Raw genomic sequence first — 21,354 nt, forward strand, 5'->3', positions numbered from 1 at the left:
AAAAAGGACAAGCCTGATCAGTAATAGGAGCAAGCTAGTAACAAAGTAATGAAGCTGAGGGCAGTGGTGAATCTGGTAGATTCTACTTTCTTCTACAGGGTCTTTTTTTCTATTTTAGTATATGTGAACATAATTGTACTTATTTTTGGTGACTTAATTTTATATGATATTGAAGAAATGGTGATAAATATAAAAGACAACTTTCTGATCTCTTCAAGTGAGACAGAATTGCAGATTTTATGTAAAAATGCTGATTTTCATCAGGAACTGACCAATTTATAAGTAAAATTTACTGATATTTTAAGTCACAACTTTGATTACTAGGGAAGAAACCACATTTATAAAAGAAATACTGGAAGAGAGGACACTTGTAGTGGATAAAAGTAGAGGAATGTACTTTTATGAATTTTCTTTTGCTCCAGAATACTGAATAATACCTGAGCTACCATTTATTTTCTAAGCAATTAGAACAATCTAACCCCGCCATCTATGTACCTGATGTAAAATGATGTGTATTAAGGTTGGGTGTTAATATCTCATTGGTGTAAAAAGGAAAGATAACCAATGTGAAACAATATATAGTGTTTTTCTATTAAAAAAACTTTTATTTTAAAATATAACCAGATATAGAAAGCTGCATAAAACAAAGTATAGCTTAAGAAATTATTATGAGGCATATACCTTTGTAACCAACAATCTAGGTTACAATTAGGTGAAAAATTAAAATTTTTCCAGCTACCCCAGAGAGTCATTCTAATCACAAAACTCTCCAACTTCTTAAATAATGTCTATTCTGACCTTTCTGGGAGTCAATTCTTTATTTATAAGATTATCATCTAAATATTCATTCATAAACATTGGTTTAGTTATTCCCCCCCTGATGATTTCTATGACTCTTTTTTTAAATTTTAATTCCACTCTACTTAACATACAGTATTACGTAATTTTCAGGTATACAATATAGTGATTCAAGAATTCCATATATTTATCAATACTCATGAAGATAAGTGTACTCTTAATTCCCTTCACCTACTTCATTCTCCTCATACCCACCTCCCTTTTGGTAACCATCAGTATAATCATCTCTATACTTAACAGTGTTTTCTGTTTTGTCTTTTGGTTTTTTATTTCCTTTGCTCATTTGTTTTGTTTCTTAAATTCCACATATGAATGAAATCTTATGGTATTTGTCTTTCTCTAATTGGCTTATTTTAGTTACCATTATACCCTTTAGCTCCATCCATGTTGTTGTAAATAAAAAGGTTTCATACATTTTCATGGCTGAGTAATATTCCATTCTATATAGCTAATATAATATAAATAATATACTATAAATAATATGGTATAATATAATATAATATAATATAATACAATACAATATATCACCTCTCCTTTATTCATTCATCTATTGATGGACATTTGGCATGCTTCTATACCTTGGATATTGTAAATTGTGCTGCAGTAAACATAGTGGTACATATATTCTTTAAAAATAGTGTTTTGTATTCTTTGGGTAAACACTCAGTAGTGTGAATCCTGGATCATAGGGTACTTCTATATATTTTTTTCTTTTTAGGAAACTTGATACTGTATGCAAAGTGGCTACACAAGTTTGCATTCCCAACAGTGCACAAAGGTTCCTTTTTCTCCACATCCAGCCCTTATTTCTTGAGCTTTTGATTTTAGTCATTCTGGCAGATGTGAAATAATATCTCATTGTCGCTTTGATTTACATTACGCTGATGACAAGTAATGTTGAGCAACTTTTCATGTGTCTTTTGTCCATCTTGTATGTCTACCATGAAGAAATGTCAACTCATGTTTTCTGCTCATTGTTAGTTGGATTATTTGCTTTTTGAGTGTTGACTTTTATATGTTCTTTATATATTTGGGACACTAACTCTACTGGACTTGCCATTTGCAAATATCTTCTTCTATTCAGTGGATTGTCTTTTAGTTTTGTTGCTTTCTTTCCTTTGCTATGCCAAAATTTTGTGCAGAAAGTTTTATTTTGGTGTGGTTCCAATAGTTTATTGTTGCCTGTTTCCCTTGCTTCAGGAGACATACCTAAACATACCTGATGTCAGAGAAATTACTGCCTGTGCTCTCTGGTAGGATTTTTATGATTTTAGGTACCACATTTTCGTCTTCAATCCATTTTGAATTTATTTTTGTGTATGGTGTAATACACTGGTCCAGTTTCATGCTATTGCATGTAGCTGTCCAATTTTGCCAATAGCATTTGCTGAAGAGACAGTCTTTTTTCTATTGGTTATTTTTCCTCCATTATCAAAGATTTTTTGATCATATAAATCATGGCAATATTTCTGGGCTTTATATTCCTTTCCATTGATATGTCTACTTTTCTGTCATAACCACAGTGTTTTGATTACTAAAGCATAGTACTGTAATCTGAAGTCTAAAAGTATGATACCTACAGGTCTGCTTTACATTTTCTTCTTCTGTTGTTGTTGTTCATTTGTTTGTTTCAATATTTTTTTATTTTTATTTTTATTTTTTTGCAAAAGGTTTATTGTCAAGTTGGTTTCCATATAACACCCAGTGCTCATCCCCACAAGTGCCCTCCTCCATGCCCATCTCCCCCCTCCCCCCCACACCCATCAATCCACAGTTTGTTCTCAGCATTCAAGAGTCTCTCATGGTTTACCCCTCTCACTATCCCCAAATATTTCCCCCCTTCTTCTCCCCCATGGTCCTCTGATAAGTTCCTCCTAATCCTCCTATACGTGCAAACATATTATATTAGTCCTACTCTGCCTGACTTATTTCACTCAGCATAACACCCTCAAGGTCCATCCATGTTGCTACACATGGCCAGATTTCATTGTTTCTCATTGCCATATAGTATTCCACGGTATAGTTAAACCACATCTTCTTGATCCATTCATCCGTTGATGGACACTTAGGCTCTTTACATGTTTTGGCTATTGTTGAGAATGCTGCTATGAACATTGGGGTCCATGTGCTCCTATGCATCAGCACTCCTATATCCCTTGGGTAAATTCCTAGCAGTGCTATTGCTGGGTCATAGGGGAGTTCTATTGTTAGTTTCCTGAGGAACCTCCACACTGTTTTCCAGAGGGGCTGTACCAGTTTACATTCCCACCAACAGTGTAGGAGGGTGCCCGTTTCTCCACATCCTCGCCAGCATCTAGAGTTCTCTGATTTGCTCATTTTAGCCACTCTGACTGGCGTGAGGTGGTATCTCAGTGTGGTTTTGATTTGTATTTCCCTGATGAGGAGGGATGCTGAGCATCGTTTCATGTGTCTGTTGGCCATCTGGATGTCCTCTTTGGAGAAGTGTCTGTTCATGTCTTCTGCCCATTTCTTCACTGGGTTGTTTGTTTTTCGGGCGTGTAGTTTGGTGAGTTCCTTATAGATTCTGGATATTAACCCTTTATCTGATATGTCATTTGCAACTATCTTTTCCCATTCCGTTGGTTGCCTATTAATTTTCTGGGTTGTTTCCTTGGCTGTGCAGAAGCTTTTAATCTTGATGAGGTCCCAACAGTTTATTTTTGCTCTTGATTCCCTTGCTTTTGGGGATGTGTCAAGTAAGAAGTTGCTGCGGTGGAGGTCAAGGAGGTTGTTTCCTGCTTTCTCCTCTAGGGTGTTGATAGTTTCCTGTCTCACGTTCAGGTCCTTTATCCATTTTGAGTTGATTTTTGTGCATGGTGTGAGAAAATGATCTAGTTTCATTCTTCTGCATGTTGCTGTCCAGTTCTCCCAACACCATCTGTTAAAAAGGCTGTCTTTTTTCCATTGGATATTCTTTCCTGCTTTGTCAAAGATCAGTTGGCTGTATACTTTTGGGTCCACTTCTGAGTTCTCAATTCTGTTCCATTGGTCTATGTGTCTGTTTTTGTGCCAATACCATACTGTCTTGAGGATGACAGCTTTGTAGTAGAGGCTGAAGTCTGGGATGGTGATACCTCCCGTTTTGGTTTTATTTTTCAGTATTACTTTGGCTATTCGGGGTCTTTTGTGGTTCCATACAAATTTTTGGATAGTTTGTTCTAGTTTTGAGAAGTATGCTGGTGCAATTTTGATTGGAATTGCATTGAATGTGTAGAGTGCTTTAGGTAGTAATGACATCTTAACTATATTTATTCTTCCTATCCATGAGCATGGAATGTTTTTCCATTTCTTTGTGTCTTCTTCAATTTCCTTCATAAGTTTTCTATAGTTTTCATCATACAGATCTCTTATATCCTTGGTTAGGCTTATTCCTAGGTACTTTATGGTTTTTTGTGCAATTGTGAATGGGATCAGTTCCTTGATTTCTCTTTCTGTTGCTTCATTTCTGATGTATAAGAATGCAACCAATTTCTTCCTCTTTGCCAATTCTGATACCTTTGATTTCCTTTTGTTGTCTGATTGCTGATGCTAGGACTTCCAGCAATATGTTAAACAGCAGTGGTGAGTGTGTACATCCTTGTCATGTTCCTGATCTCAGGGGAAAACCTCTCAGTTTTTCCCCATTAATGATGCTGCTGCTGTGGGCTTCTCATAGATGGCTTTTATGATGTTTAAGTAAGTTCCTTCATCCCTACTTTCTCGAGAGTCTTTATTAAGAAGGGATGCTGTATTTTGTCAAATGCTGTTTCTGTGTCTATCGACAGGATCATATGGTTTTTATCTTTCCTTTTATTGATGGGATGTATCACATTGATTGATTTGGGAATATTGAATCAGCCCTTTAACCCAGGAATGAATCCCACTTGATCTTGGTGGATAATTCTTTTTATGTGCTGTTGAAACCGATTTGCAAGGATCTTGTTGAGGATTTTTGCATCCGTATTCATCAAGGATATTGGCCTGTAGTTCTCTTTTTTGCTGGATCTCTGTCTGTCTTGAGAATCAGAGTGATGCTGGCTTCATAAATTGAGTCTGTGATTTTTCCTTCGATTGCTATTTTATGGAATATCTTGAGAAGAATTGGTATTAATTCAGTTTTAAATCTCTGATAGAATTAGCCCAGGAAGCCATCAGGTCCAGGACTCTTATTTGTTGGGAGATTTTTGTTAACTGATTCGATTTCTTCACTAGTTATGAGTCTGTTCAGATTTCCTAACTCATGTGTGAATTTTGGTAATGAGTATGTGTTTAGGAATTTGTCCATTGCTTCTAAGTTGTTCAATTTGTTGGCATATAATTTTTCATAGTATTCCCTGATAATGGCTTGTATTTCTGAGGGGTTGGTTGTAATCAGTCCATTTTCATTCATGATTTTGTCTATTTGGGTGCTCTCTCTTTTCTTTTTGAGAAGCCTGGCTAGAGGTTTGTCAAGTTTGTTTATTTTTTCAAAAACCAACTCTTGGCTTCATGCATCTGTTCAATTGTTTCTTTGGTTCTATGTTGTTTATTTGTGCTCTGATTTTTACTATTTCTCTTCTCTTACTGGGTTTGGGACGTTCTTGTTGCTCTGCGTGTAGTTCCTTTAGGTGAGCTGTTAGATTTTGCACTTGCGCTTTTTCTAATTTCTTGAAATAGGCCTGGAGTGCAATGTACTTTCCTCTTAGGACTGCCTTTGCCGCATCCCATAGAGTTTGGATTGTTGTGTTTTCATTTTCATTTGTTTCCATATATTTTTTAATTTCTTCTCTAATTGCCTGAATGGCCCACTCATTCTTTAGTAAGGTGTTATTTATTTTTTTTTAATTTTAATGTTTTATTTATTTCTAGGAGAGAGAGAGACAGTGTGAGCAGGGGAGGGTCAGAGAGAGAGGGAATCACAGACTCCAAAATAGGCTCCAGGCTCTGAGCCGACAGTCAGCACAGAGCCCGACGCGGGGCTCGAACCCACAGAACCGTGAGATCATGACCTAAGCGAAAGTCGGACGCTTAACCGACTAAGCCACCCAGGCGCCCCAGTAAGGTGTTATTTAACCTCCATCTTTTCTGAGGTTTTCCAGACTTCTTCCTGTGATTGATTTCAAATTTCAAAGCATTATGATCTGACAGTGTGCATGGTATGATCTCAATTCTTTTATATTTATTGAGGGCTGCTTTATGTCCCAGTATGTGATCTATCTTGGAGAATGTGCCATGTGCACTTGAGAAGAAAGTGAATTCCCTGGCCTCAGGATGCAGGGTTCTAAATATATCTGTCAGATCCATCTGGTCCAATGTGTCATTCAAGTCTATTGTTTCCTTTGTGATTTTATGTCTGATTGATCTATCCATTGCTGTAAGTGAAGTATTAAAGTCCCCTAATGTTAGCACATTCTTATCTATAAGATTGTTTCTGTTTGTGATTGTTTTCTGTATTTGGGGGCTCCCATATTCGATGTGTAGACATTTATAATTGTTATTTCTTCCTGATGGATAGACCCTGTAATTATTATATAATGCCCTTCTTCATCCCTTGTTATTGTCTTTAATTTAAAGTCCAGCTTGTCTGATATAAGTATAGCTACTCCAGCTTTCTTTTGACTTCCCGTAGCATGATAGATATTTCTCCATCCACTTACCTTTAATCTGAAGGTATCTTCCAGTCTAAAATGAGTTTCTTGTAGACAGCAAATAGATGGATTTTGTTTATTAATACATTCTGCTACCCTATGTCTTTTGATTGGAGCATTCAGCTCATTTACATTCAGGGTTATTATTGAAATATGTGGGTTTAGAGTCATTGTGTCCTTTGTGGGATTCATGCTTGTGGTGGTGTCTCTGGTATCTTGCATTCCTTGCAACACTTCCCTCAGAGAGTCTCCCTCAGGATTCCTTGTAGGGCTGATTTAATGGTGACAAATTCTTTCAATTTATGTTTATTTGGAAAGACTTTTATCTCTCCTATTCTGAATGAGAGGCTTGCTGGATAGAGGATTCTTGGCTGCATATTTTTTCTGTTCATAACATTGAAGATCTCTTGCCATTCCTTTCTGGCCTGCCAAGTTTCAGTAGATAGGTCTGTCACCACTCTGATTGGTTTCCCTCTGTGTATTAGGGCCCTTTTCTCCCTAGCTTCTTTCAAAATTCTCTCTTTGTCCTTATATTTTGCCAGTTTCACTATGATATGTCGTGCAAAAGATCGATACAAGTTACGTCTGAGGGGAGTTCTCTATGCCTCTTGAATTTCAGCGTCTACTTCTCTCTCCAGATTGGGGAAGTTCTCTGGTATAATTTGTTCCAGGGCTCCTTCAGCACCTTTCCCTCTGTCTTCCTCTTCTGGGATTCTTATTATACGGATATTGTTCCCTTTTATTATATCGCTGAGCTCTCCAATTCTTCTTTCATGTTCCTTGATCAGTTTATCTCTCTTTTTCTCAGTTTCTTCTTTTCTATAATAGTGTCTTCTAAATCACTTATTCTCCTTTCTGCCTCTTCAATGTGCATTGGACGCCTCCAGTTTATTATGTATCTCATTTTTCCAATTTTTTAATTCACCATAACTATTTTTAAGCCCCATATTTTTTGTAGCCATAGTTTCTCTCATGTCCTCCATGCTTTTTTTCAAGTCCGGTAATTAATTTTATGATTATTGTTCTAAATTCTTGTTCAGTTCTGTTGCTTATATCTGTTTTGAGTAGTTCTCTAGCTCAAACTCTTCCTGGAGTTTCTTTGGAGGAGAGTTCTGTTTCATCATTTTGGTTAACTTTCTATCTCTTATTACTTTTAAAAGCTTGTTGTACACATGGCCCCTGCGAGTTCTGCTGTATTAGAGAGGGCTTTTTTGACTGCTCAGGGTCTGTCTGTCCAGAAAATGTTTTTTGGGTGGTATGTCTTGGTTTCTAGGAAGGGGGGCACCTAGTTCAAAGTCAGCACCCTAGCCAAAATTAAAAAACACTCTCTTTCCAGGCTGAGATTTTTCACTTCTCCGGGGATAGTTCTATCAGCATTCTCAACTTCTCTTTCCTTTCCCCTCTGCTCACTGCAGCTTGCTGTGGCTGCCTTTGAGCCGGGCTCCCTCCCCTCCCTCCGTGTCTCTGGTCCCAGCCCATTTTTATCTTCCCCAGTTCGCACTCACGCACTTACGAGGTTGTCTTCCCAGTGTATTCTCTCTTTCTCTTCCCAAACTCCTGTGGCTCAGTGTCCTATGACTTTGAGCCTTCTCTGTTTGAGATGGGTGGAAGTGAAATGCATGAGCTCCCTATTTCTTCGCCATCTTGCCCCCCCATTTCTTGATATCTTATGGCTTGTGGTACAATTGTAAAGGGGATTTATTCCTTGATTTCTCTTCCTGCTGCTTCATTATTGGCGTATACAAATGCAACTGATTTCTGTACCTTGATTTTGTGTACCGTACACTGTATTCCTGAATTCATACATCAGCTCTAGTAGTTTTTTGGTGGAGTCTTTTGGATTTTCCATGTAGAGCATCATGTCATCTGTGAAGAGTTAAAGCTTGGTTTTTTCCTTCACAGTTTGTAGACCTTTTGTTTCTTTTTGTTACCTTATTGCTCTGGCTAGGACTTCCAGAATGTTCAACTTCCACTATGTTGAACAACAGTGGTGAGACTGGACATACCTCTCACGTTCCTGATCTTAGGGGGAAATTTCTCCGTTTTTCACCATTGAGGATGACATTAGCTGTGGCCTTTCATATACGGCTTATCCAATGTTAAGGTAAAGGTATGTTCCTTCTATCCCTACTTTCTTGAGGATTTTTACCAGTAAAGGATGCTGTATTTTTGTCAAATGCTTTTTATGCATCTATTGAAATGATCATATGGGTCTCTTTTTTAGTAGAGTCTTTGAATGGTTTTGGAATCAAGGTAATCTGGTGGGACACACATTTTTAACAAGGCGTGCCTTGGGCTTCCACAGGGCATGGTGTCTCTCCTGCTTCTAGGATGGAAGCCCCCCGATGTTCACCAGTTGAGAGATGTGGTGTTGGCAGGCTTTGTGCAAGTCTTCTGGGAGAAGAGACCATCCATGGTGCTGGGGCTGAGGCAGTCATGATTTGATAGGGCAGACTTGTGGAAGCACAAGAAGATGGGGCTTGGTGTAAATGAGGTAGGTACTGAATGTTGGTGTTACACTGGTTCCTGCAGGTAGCTGTTTGTTTATGCTTGGAGATGGGAGAGGGAGATAGCACCTGCTAGTTCCTTTGTTTCAGGAGGGGTCCTCCTGAGAACACTGTCCTGGGATATGCTCTGAGATGAGTAAATAGCTGTCTCTCCCATATTCCCCAGGTGTTTTTCAAAATGCTTCTACTACACTGTATCTCTGTGGGCTGTTTGTCATGCTGTCTCCTTAAAAGCAGGGAACTCAGCTTCCTATTGCCTTCTGGCCTTTCCCAGAACTGAGCCCACTGATTTTTAAAATTCCAGGCTTTAAGTCCCTCTAGTTGAACGAGCCCATGAAATTCAGCCATTTTCACTTTCAAAGCCAAATGTTATGAGGATTCATCTTCTTCATATGGCCTCCCCAGTATGAGTCTGTTTCTTGCCCTTCTCTGCATTTGTGACTCCCTCTCCACTCCACCCCATTGGCAGACAATATTAGTCATGCTTCCCACTATGTCTCTGCCATTTCTGCCCTCTCCAATGTGGCCTCTTCACTACTTTTAGTTGTGGAGTTTGTTCTGCTAGTCTTTAGGTAATTTTCTGGGTTGTTTGTGCTGGTGTATTTTCTAGTTGTATTTGTGGGATAAGGTGAGCTTGGGTTGAATACTCCATCATCTTCCCAGCCTAAGTATTGCTACAACTCTTTTAACTACAGTTTCTCCTCCATCTTATTTTCCTTGCAATTATTTGTTGAAGAAACCATGTCTTTTGTCCTCTAGGTTTTTTCATAGTCTCGATTTTGTTCTGCTCTGCATTTCTTGTATATTGATAGACTTGATCAAATTTTAGTTGATTATTTCCTCTTCTGACTTCCTAGGTGATGGTATGTTCCTCTGTCTGGAGGTATGAAATGTTTGGTTGCCTTTCTTCTCTACGGTTTTCAGTAGTCAGTCAGTAGTATCAGGGTCAGCTTGAAGATGCCTTTCCAGATATTTGAGTGGCCAGAAGCTCATTCTCTAAAGTGTAAAAGGCTTTATGAGAACAATATTCCCTAAGTTCTCATATGTTGATAAATTTGTCTGTGATTTTTCTATTTGAAAAATAGCCTAATATAAAATCTTTGGCTTGAGTTTCCTTTCTTTGGCTATACTAAGTGTTCTACTGGTTTTTTCCCTCTGGCATAAAATTTTGCTATAAAAGTCTGACAATAATTTGGTTCTTTCCTGTATGAGTATCTTTCAATTCTTTTAACTTAAAGGTTTTTTTCTTCTTTTAAATTCCAGTAATTTTACTAGAATATGTCTTTTTATTGGTTGATCTTGGTCAAGTTTCTCAGGTATATGGTTGTGTTTTTTTTAATATTAAATAATATTTCAGGAAAATTGTCGTACATTATACTTTTTAGAAATTGTTTTATTTTCCTCCTACAATTTTCTTCTATGGGGCCTCTTAAAAGTAAAAAAGAAAAAAGAAAAGAAAAGGAAAGAAAGAAAAAAAAGATTTCAAACAGCTGCTGGGAGCATCACCGGGATAAATGAAGACTTGCCAAGTAATGTTAAAGGCCCAATTGAGATTAAATGGCATAAACTTGTAGTGGAGCCAATTGGCACTGCTCTCCAACTTTCTGTAGCAGAATTCAGCACAAGCAAATAAAACGGATGTTTGGATTTATCCAGTGCTGTATATTGGCAAGGCAGATAGCATGTAAGGTGAAAGGGAATGAGGGATTCCAGGTGTTAGTTGAAATGTAGTTGAGATAGTTATCAAAATGATAATTCTACAAATAAGAAATATTTCACAGAATTTGCAAGACACCTTCAATTATATGCTATTTTATTTTCAATATTTTCAATTAAAGAAATTTAAATGTATGACTAAAGGTAGTTTGACTCTTACACTTTTGTAAGAAATTTCACAACATATTAACAAATGAGAAAAAATAATGTTGATAAATTATTTGTCTCAATTTCTTATTTGAATAGAAATATTCTATATCTATACATCTTTGGTCAGGCCATAAAATATATACATGGATTATGTTGTGTAGTAATAATGCCAATGAAAACAGTGCTTGAGAAAAATGACCTTTTAATTTAAAACATTTTTTGTAGTAGTCATGCAAAAATGTGTAAATAAGTTTTATATTCTTACTAATATTATTTCTACTAAATTCTATGTTTGTGGAGTTAATGTTACCACCAACTTATGAAATGAGGAAAGTTGATATTTGTCCATAGACTTTTCTGAAATGGAAATCCACTGATGTTTCTTAGTATTTTTTGCACTTATACTCAAGGTAATACTAGACAACATTATAATGATGAAAACATATCATCTTCTTGGTCTCTTTCTCCTCATAGGAATGGTAAAAATGTCCCTTGGCCAAATTGCTTTTTCTTTTCTGGAAGTTTCCCAGTGTTATCTGCTTTTATCATATTTGACATAACTTATGCTTATTAATTGATTGGCTTTTTTTGTCACTTTCCCCTATCTTTCTGTTGACTAGGAGCAATGTATGGAGTTAATGTTTATCTTCACATGGTGGTGGCTTCAATGCCAGCAAAGCTTGATACACAATATATCCCATTCATAAATCTGAATAAATCCTGTGGTCAACTTTAGAATCTTAGTGAGGTTTTACCTCTGAATAATCTCTCTTTTCACTTCCTGCAACCCCAAAGCCCACTTTTTTTTTCCTGGTGTCCTTGCTTGTCTAGTCAATAGCCATTTTATCATCTCTGTCCTGCTTTTGTTTGCCCTGACCGATATGATGAAATGTTGTCGGGATGCACTGGGAACAGCTAATCAGGATCTTAATGTGAGCTTCCTGGCTATTTACCCAGACTGCAGCCCTTGTAACAATTTCCTTCTATAAGATCTCAACTATTTTCTGGCCCCAGTTACCTTTAAGACATCTGTTGCTGCTTTCCACAGCTGGACTCAGGATGTTAATGCTTTCACCAAGAACATCAGTGCCTAACTTCTTTGTTGAACCAAGACAATGTTAAAGATACTGAGTCTCTCCTTGTTTTGTTTTTGTTTATATTTTTGTTTTTTGTTTTTTTGTTTGTTTGCTTACTATCTCTTTGTGACAATGCTACAGATACCTGCACCAAGACTATTGATTGTAATGGGTTGAATAAAATTATTCTAAAATTTATGTCCACCCAAAATCTCACAATGTAATCTTATTTTAAAATAGCATATTTAAAATGTAATTAAATTAGGTATTGAGATCATAGTGGGATTGAGGTGGGCTCTAAGTCCAATGAAAGTGTATAACAGATAGAAAAGGGCACACAGAGACACACAGATAAAAAGGGCCTGTGAAGATGGAGGCAGAGATCAGAGTTATGCTACTACAAACTAGGAAGTACTAGGAGCCACCAGAAGCTGAAGAAGCCATGATGTTTATGGTAATTTGTTATGGTAACTAGGAAACTAATACACTGATATGGCACCAAAGATCCCACATTACTGCCAAAATTGTTGGTGCCCATGGCTTTGAGTGTCTCAAGATTTGCTTTTTAAATTGTAGCCTCCTTGCTAAATGATTCAAACTTAAGTGTCTTGGACCAAGCCCAGAATACAATCTAATATGCACCATGTTATAACTAGACTCTATCCTCACACACTGGTTTATTTCCAGGATTGAATTTGTTAATCTTGATTCTTCTTCTATAATTCTTTCCCAGAAGAGTACTTAGACTCTAGTGTAATATAAATGGACCCCTTTTTTTGTAGTCCTACTAACTCTGGAAATATTCAAAATGTGCCTGATGTTTCTGCTATATTCTTCACATTTCCATTATCCTTCAATATAACTTAAGATTCTACCTCTGCCTAATAATAAGCCTTTCTTATAAAGCTGGAGAAATTGACATTCCTTCAAGTAAGTCTTAAACAAAGCCAAGGCATGGGGAAAGGAAAAGGTGTAGCCACCTCATTCTTGCCTATCAGTGCACACAGGTTACAATTATTAGTTGCTACTTTCCTTCTCTGGTGGCTCATAGTGGCCCATGGAGTCCATAAGAGAACTGTTCTTTAGTGTCTAATTTGGCCATAATAATCTTTCTATTACTTCTATGCCACATTTAGGACATGAGCATTATTTATGAAGTTACTTATGATCCCGTATTAGACAAAACATACTACAACCATTTCCTCTCTCAAGTCATGAGATTTTACCATACACACTTTAAAACATCAGGATGAAGGATCCTTGTTTTTCCTTGATTTTATGCTTTACATACTTCTTTTTCATTTCCTCCCTCTCCAAGCTAAAGGGAATATCAGGACTGTGGGGAATGTCTCTTTCTCCTCACCGCTCAATTACTCTTTTGAATTCATCTAATTCAACATACCTCTCTCATATAGCTTGACTGGGGACCATGGGAGTGTGGTTTACAGAACTAGTTTAAATATTTATTAGAAATATTAGATATGGAGTGGCTGTGAGTGAACTTAAAGTTATTTATTGTTTTCTTTCTAATGGGGGGGAGTGGGATTTCACACTTATTATCTTCAGCTTTAGGATTTTCACAGAAATTGTGATTAAAAAGTCTCACTTATAGTTAGTCAAAATTCCACCATTAAATGCACTGGGGACCATGTGCATAAATGCAGGCACTTCCCTATTTCTTATCTGTTGTCTTAGGAGCATTGTGATCCCAAGCCCGGGGAGGGTCCTTTCTATCACTGTGAAACACAGGCCTACTGTGGTCTTAGATAGATAGCACCATGTGGACAGCCCCAAGCGAAGTACTAGGAAGAATATTGGGTAATGAGGAAAATAATAAAGGAGAGGGTGTGTTTTAGTTAATGTAAATATGACAAATCAACACTATGTACTTAAGTTTCTCGCATTTTTCTAGTCATCAGTCAATGTAAACAATCAGTTGTTAGCAGAGAGTTTCAGAGCAGGGATCAATAGGTCCTGTGGCCCAGGGATTAAAATCCCTTAGGATCTTACGAAGATCCATAAAGGACAGAAGATTGGCACCATACAACATAATAGACTGCTTTGAAAGTAGTCTGCTACTACTGCAGGCCACCCTATTCTTTTGAGAGAGTAACCTATTACATGGAAGCAATTCCCAATAAGATTGAATGAAACGGATGCATTCTGATTTCAGGATAGGCCTAAAATAGTGGGTTAAATAATTAATGTAATTATTAAATTAATATACTGTAATTAAATGAAATTAAATTAATATACTGTAACCCCAAAGGCAAATTTGCACATTCTGCCTTTGAATGGGTAGGGAGTGCTGCCAAGAATGTTTTTAGTCATAGAATGACAGAGTTGGCAGGACTGTCCTTTGCAGAAGTCACAAAGTCACATCTGGATTTAACACATTTTACATATAGTAAGCTGAAAGGGAAAGCTATACTAGTTCTTACTTTGTAAGAAAACTCCATAGAATAGAAGATATAGAACAAACTGCTTATGTTGAAGCTTAGGCAGAAAAAACCCAGGATCACTGGTATCCAGGTCACTACAATAGGAGAAGGCATTAACCAAAGTTCTATCTCAAAATAAATTCAAGATACCCTTGAGTTTCTTTTGTATATGTATCCTTTGTGATTCTCATGGGTCAGATATGATAATATTCCTTTCATAAATTTAGGATGATAAAACACTATCTTCCTACTAAACAGTCCAAATCACTTTATATTTGGGGTTCTGTGTAGTCCTGTATGCAGATTAAAAGCAAATTATTGTGTTGGAATCTTTTCAGATTTCTTACTACTATGACTATAGGCATATCAACAGTGGGATTCAGTAATGCCTCTACTCTCCAAGAGTTCTTTGATAATGATTCTCTAGAACAGTATTCTTCCTAATTATTTCCATACTGGCCTTGAGTCATTCAACTTTATGACACACTGCTCCTTTTGTGCTCACTCCACATCCTATGCAAATAGAGAAACACCTTGGTCTTTGTCCAAAATTTCCTCTTCAACCTCTCCTTCTACCACCATTCCTAGAAAATCTCTCAAATGAAAGTCATTTTGATTTACATTTTGAGATTTCTTGGAATAGTTGTCAGGGGGGATAAACTAGAATTGGGAGTTACATTTTTATTTGCATCTATCTTCTTACAAATTTTTATTAAATGTACATACTTAGTGCTGGTAAATAGCAATTCACAGCATACTGCTGGTATTTGAGGGCCAGGTGTTTAAAAGTGGCTAGAAATAGTCCCAAATAACACCATCCCACTTCCTCCACACCCATTAAATCAGGATAATTCCAGTAGCCAATTCACTTTTGTTTTCTTTAAATACAGTTGGCACACAATATTACATTAGTTTAAGGTGTACAACTTGATGATTTGACAAATTTATATATTATGCTATGTTCACCACAAGTGTGGCTATCATCTGTCCCCCTGCCCGGTCACCCATTTTGCCCAACATCTTCATTTCCTTCCCTTCAGGCAACTGTGACTTTGTTCACTTTGTTAATTTCTATAATCTCTTATAGAAATTCCAAACTGAGAGTTAAGATGTCAATTATCCATTGAAAAGCCATTCTCTCCACTTTTCCTCCTGAATAATAGAACTTGACTTTTCTTTTTTACGAAGTGGACAGAGATCCCTTAATCTCAGTCTTAAGGTAGACCCCTAACCTAGCCCCAGAGGATACAAAAGGAAGTCTGGTGGGCTGTTTCTAGGACACATTTTTCCTGCTGATAAGTGAGACAAGGCATAAGAGGATGGCTTGCTGACACTGTTCCTTCTCCTTTCTTCTAGACTTAAACTAAAAGAGAAGCCTAGAACTCTGTCAGCCATTTTAGAATCATGAGATGACAATCATGAGAATAAAAAGCCAATAAAACAATAAAGGACAAAGTCTGACAAAGAAAGACAAATACAGTATGATATCTCTTATAAGTGGAATCTAAAAAAATTAACTTAAAAAAGAGTAGAATGATGGTTATCAAGGGATGGAAGGGAGGAATGGGAGAGATATTGTTTAAAGGCACATACTTGCAACTAGTATATTAATAAGTTCTGGAGCTCTAAAACATAGTACAGTGATTATAGACAACAAAACTGTATTACAAACAAAACTTGCTAGGGGACTAGATCTTAATTGTTTCCATGACTAGAAGAAATTATAATTATGTTACATGACAGAAGTGTTAGCTAAGCCTGCAACATCAATCATATTGCAATATAAATGTATCAAATCGATATGTTGAATACCTTAAACTTACACAATGTCACGTCCATTATATCTCAATAATAATAAAAAAACAGATTTGGGGCCTTTGAGACCACTGTTCAGTAGCTGAACCAGTACTAGCCACTGCTTACCTATAGACCAGCAGATCGCAAACTTATTGAGATCTTTACAATCATGCTTATTATTAAGGAATGTGAATTTGTTGGTTTTGATAAATGTTCTATGGTTATGTAAGATGTTAATATTAAAGAAGGCTGGCAGTTCATGGGTGACTTAGTCGGTTAGGTGTCCCACTCTTGATTTCGGCTTAGGTCATGATCTCCAGGGTTTGTGAGATCAAGATTCCTGTCAGCGCTGACAGTATGGAGCCTGCTTGCCATTCTTTGTCTCTTTCTCTCTATGCCTTTACCCCAGCTTGCACTCTCTCTCTCTCAAAATAATAAAGATTAAAACTTTAAATGTTATTTTTGAAAAAGGGAAACTGAACAAATGGTATGTAAGAACTTTTTCTCTGCAACTCTTCTAAAATATAAAATTATTTCAAAGTTAAAAGATAAAAAAAATTGAGGACAACCCCAAAGCTTTCACTAATGTGAAATATATCTGTTGATATTTACCACATCATAAATGAAAATAGAAATATTTAAAATATAGTTTATTAATTCATTTAAACACTAAAATTAATAGCTACTTTTGTGTTAATATAAATAACATATTTTCATGAACATTTTTTTCCAAAACAAAAGTAAATCTAGTGAGAAGAGTAGTGGTGTTTTACATTTCTGCACATTTCTTTAACGTCTAGTATGATTTAAAAAAATCTAAGTTCTCATCTTCTGCATCTGTTGTGATATGTAGTTCTGATTCAAGTATATGAAGAAAATCTAGACCACACAGTATTTAGTTTGAAAAGGAATATTTCAATGGCCATTCTAGATTATTGTAGATATTTCTCTTTGATATTTAAGAAATTCATATGATACTAAGAAGTTCTTTAAGTTAAAGAAGTAGCAGTTTTAAAAAAGATTAGTTGCAACATGGAATCAGAAACCATATCAATGAGCTTTTCATGTTCTGGTATATTAAAATCTGTTTTCCTATCTTGCATTTCAAATGGATCTTTTACCCACTCATGATTTTGTAACATTTTATATTCATTTGTCAGTTGGAAAATACTGGTCCACTGAATTTTATTCAGGACTTCCAACTGATGACACATTTAATTATATCATATGAAAAAAATAACAGTTTTTGTTAATAACACTATTGATCTCATCAGAAAAGTCTTTAAGTTGGGAAGCTAACAAGCTCACATACACAAGCTTTCCAAAATTTGCATTAAAAGGGCAAATGTTATTATTAGTAACAAATACCTTGAGTTGTTTTCCTTAAAATGACAGGTTCATTTTGTTCTTTTTCAAGAAAATATCTGCCAAATACCCAAATCTGTGTAACCATAGTTTGCCTGTCAGTCATTCTTTCAAGTAAAAATGATATTTCTTGAAAAAGAGCCACCACTTCAGCTATTACTCAATCGCATAAGTTTTTTTTTTTCCTGGAAACAAAAATTAAATGCCAGTATGTAGCAGAAGAAATTTATGCAAATTATCCACTTCATCCTGTAGAGTATTGAGATGTATATTCAAGGGTTGAGATTTAATAAAATTCATATATTTTACTGCTTCTTCAAGGGCATTCTGACATGAACAGATTTTTTATCAACTGCATGACAATGAAGAATACAATGACTACTACTAATATAATATTTTGCTACTGTTATTTGTGCTAAGAAGCCAGAAGTTTAAGTTCCATTGCTTTAGCACCAACAGTACTAATATTAACACAGTGAAAAAGGTAAATAATACCTTAGAATTATTATTAGAATAGTTTTGACATTGGAGAAATCTGGAAGGGTCTCAGGAACCCACAGGGGTTCATGGACCACACTTTGAGGAGTAAACTTAGACATATGAGAGAAAAACAACTTTAATTTACTTTATCTAATCTTAATTAGGTTTTCTGTTTTTTGCAACTAAAAGCATTCCTGATACATTCAACATAATATATTATTGGGTATACCTTGTTATTCAAAACATCCATGCTTCCACTTTTATTCAAGGCAAAAAGTTCTGATTACCTTTTTGAGGTAAGTCTTTTCTTGTGTAAAGCCAGAGATAATTCACTGCTCAAAGTCCTGTGGCCTTTTCCTGACTGGACCTGAACCATGAGGGCTTTCATTCTCCAAGTATTAGAACAATGGCTAAGAAACTCGCACACTGCATGCAGTAGACCAACTCTGAAGTATTTTCCATGATCTAATTTCAAATAGGAGTCTTAAACGATTAAGTTACTGAGCAGTAATTTTATTCATCTTCATAGGTGTATTAGGAAAGGCTTTGTTGACATTATTGTTTCCTCAGGTGAGAGAAGCTGTTTGTCTCAAGAGTTGAGTTACAAAGACAAGATATTGCCAAAAATGTGTCATAAGTGTGGACATAAGGCACATGACACATTTCAGTATAATGAAGAAAGAGAAAAGATCGAGGAATAAAGATGAGCTTCTCTGTGTTTCTATTTTGAGAACATATTGCAATAAGAATATTGGTTCCATTCTAATTTATTTCATAGTTTGATAGTGGCAAAGAAAATCACTTAGTATTCTAATCTCCCTTCACTGTTATATTTAATTATAACACTTCACATTTGAACACATGTTCTATGTAATAAAACCTTTATGTAACATAACAAAGGGCTTGAGAGATTCGAGGACAGAAAAATAAATTTGAATAGAGTTTAACATAGGATAAAATTAGAAAAAGAACTTAAAGAGGCGCCTGGGTGGCTCAGTTGCTCAGGTGTCTGACTTTGACTCAGGTCATGATCTTGCAGTTTGTGAGTTCAAGCCCTGCATTGCTGCTGTCAGCACAGAGTCAGCTTCAGATCCTCTATCCTCCTGTCTCTCTGCCCCTCCCTGCTAGCAGAGTCTCTCTCCCAAAAATAAATAAACTTTTTTTTAAAAAACGAACTTTAAAAAGACTAGGAGATTCCTGTGCTCTGGTATGTTAAACAGAAAAATGAAACTCTTTAATAATGGAGAAACTGTGTTTTCAATCTCTAAATTTAATTGCAGATATTCTGATTTAAAGGATATAATTTCTTGCTTCAGTCATGGAAAGACAAATTCTGTATGTTTCCACTTATATGGTTTATCTACAGTGGTCAAATTCATAGACTCGGAGAGTGGAAATGTGGTTGTCCGGGGCTGGTAGAAAGGATAAATGAACAGTTATTAATCAACAGGAATATAGTTTCAGTTAAGCAAGATGAATAAGTTCTGAAGGTGTGCTGTACAGCATTGTACCTATAGTCATCAATAATGAATTGAACACTTAAAAATTTGTTTTGAAGGTAAATCTCATGTTAAGTGTTAAGCATTAGACAGTAAAACAAAATTTTAAATAAATAAATAAAAGATATGATTTCTTATTAGAAACAAAATAGAAATTTCATAAGCTCATAAAGGGTATCAATGAAAACCTTAGAGCTAATATCATGATAAAGGGTATCAATGACAAACTCACAGCTAACATCATATAAAATGGTTAAAAAAACATATCTTTTTGCCTTAAGATCAGAAATAAGGCAAAGATATCCACTCTTGCCACATGAACTCAGCATCTTATTGAAAGTTCTAACAAGGGCAATAAAACAAGAAAAAGAAATAAAAAGAAACCATGTTGAAAAGGAAGAAAAACCATCTTTATTTATACATGATATTATCTTACATAGAAAATCCTGAGTAATCTATATTTTAAAAATCTATCGATACTAATAAACAAGGTCAGTAAGGCTGCAGGCAATAAGGTCAATATACAAAAATCAATTGTATTTCTATATATTTGCAATGAAAAATTTGAAGCAAAATGAAGAAAATAATTCAATTTACAATACCATCAAAAACAATAGAATACTTGGGAATAAAGTTAACAGAATAAATTCAAAACTTACAGTCTGGAAATTACAAACATTGTTTCAAGAAACCAAAGATATAATAAATAGCAAAACATCTCTTGTTCATGCATCAAAAGACTTAATATTGTGAGGAAGATGCAGTACTCCCCAAATTGATCTACACATTCCATGTAATCACTATCAGAATCCCAGCTGGCTTCTTTGTAGAAATTCAGAGACTGATTCTAAAATTCATATGGAATTTTAGGGGATTCATAATATCCAAAAAGTTTTGAAAAGAAAAAAAAAAGAATTGGAAGACTTATACTTCCTGGTTTCAAACTTTACCTCAAAACAACAGTAATCAAAATATTGTGGTACTGTGGCATGGGATAGACATATAGATAATTGGAATGAAATGGAGAGTCCAGAAATAAATCCACAGATTTAATCCATAAATCTATGGTCAGCTTATTGTCAACAAAGAAGACAAGATCACTCAATAGGGAAAAATAGTTTTTTCAATACATTTTGTTGTGATAACTATATATTCATATCCAAATAATGAATTCATAATTCTGCCTCATACCACACACAGAAATTAATTCAAAATGGATCAGCAACCTAAATATAAGAGCTAAAACCATAAAATTCTTAGAAGAAAACATAAGGGTAAATCTTAATCACCTTGGATTTGCCAATAGATTATTAAATATGACACTTTAAGCACAAGCAAAAAAATAAAAAATAAATTAAACTTTACCAACATGAAAATTTCCTGCAAAGAACATTATCAAGAAAGTGAAAAAGCCTACATAAGGAGAGAAAATATTTGCAAATCATATATCTGATATGGGTCTAGTATTCAGAGTATGTAATGAACTCTTATAAGTCAACAACAAAAGACAAATACACAATTAAAAATAGGGAAAGGACTTTAAATAGACCTTTCTCCAGAGAAGATATACAAATTGCTATTAGTACATTAAAAGGTCCTTTATATCATTAGTCATTAGGAAAATTCAAATAAAAACTACAATGAAGAACCAGTTTACAACCAGTAAGTAGGATGGCTATATATTGAAAAACAAAAAACAAAAAAACACAGAAACAAAGAAGTATTGGTGAGAATGTGGAAAAATTAGAATCCTTGTACATTGCTACTATGAATGTAAAATGGCTCAGCTGCTGTGGAAAAAAGGGGATACCTCATAAACTTAAAAATAGATTTATCAT

Source organism: Hyaena hyaena, unplaced genomic scaffold, assembly GCF_003009895.1.
Source record: "Hyaena hyaena isolate Hyena2069 unplaced genomic scaffold, ASM300989v1 scaffold_1443, whole genome shotgun sequence".
Taxonomy (NCBI): domain Eukaryota; kingdom Metazoa; phylum Chordata; class Mammalia; order Carnivora; family Hyaenidae; genus Hyaena; species Hyaena hyaena.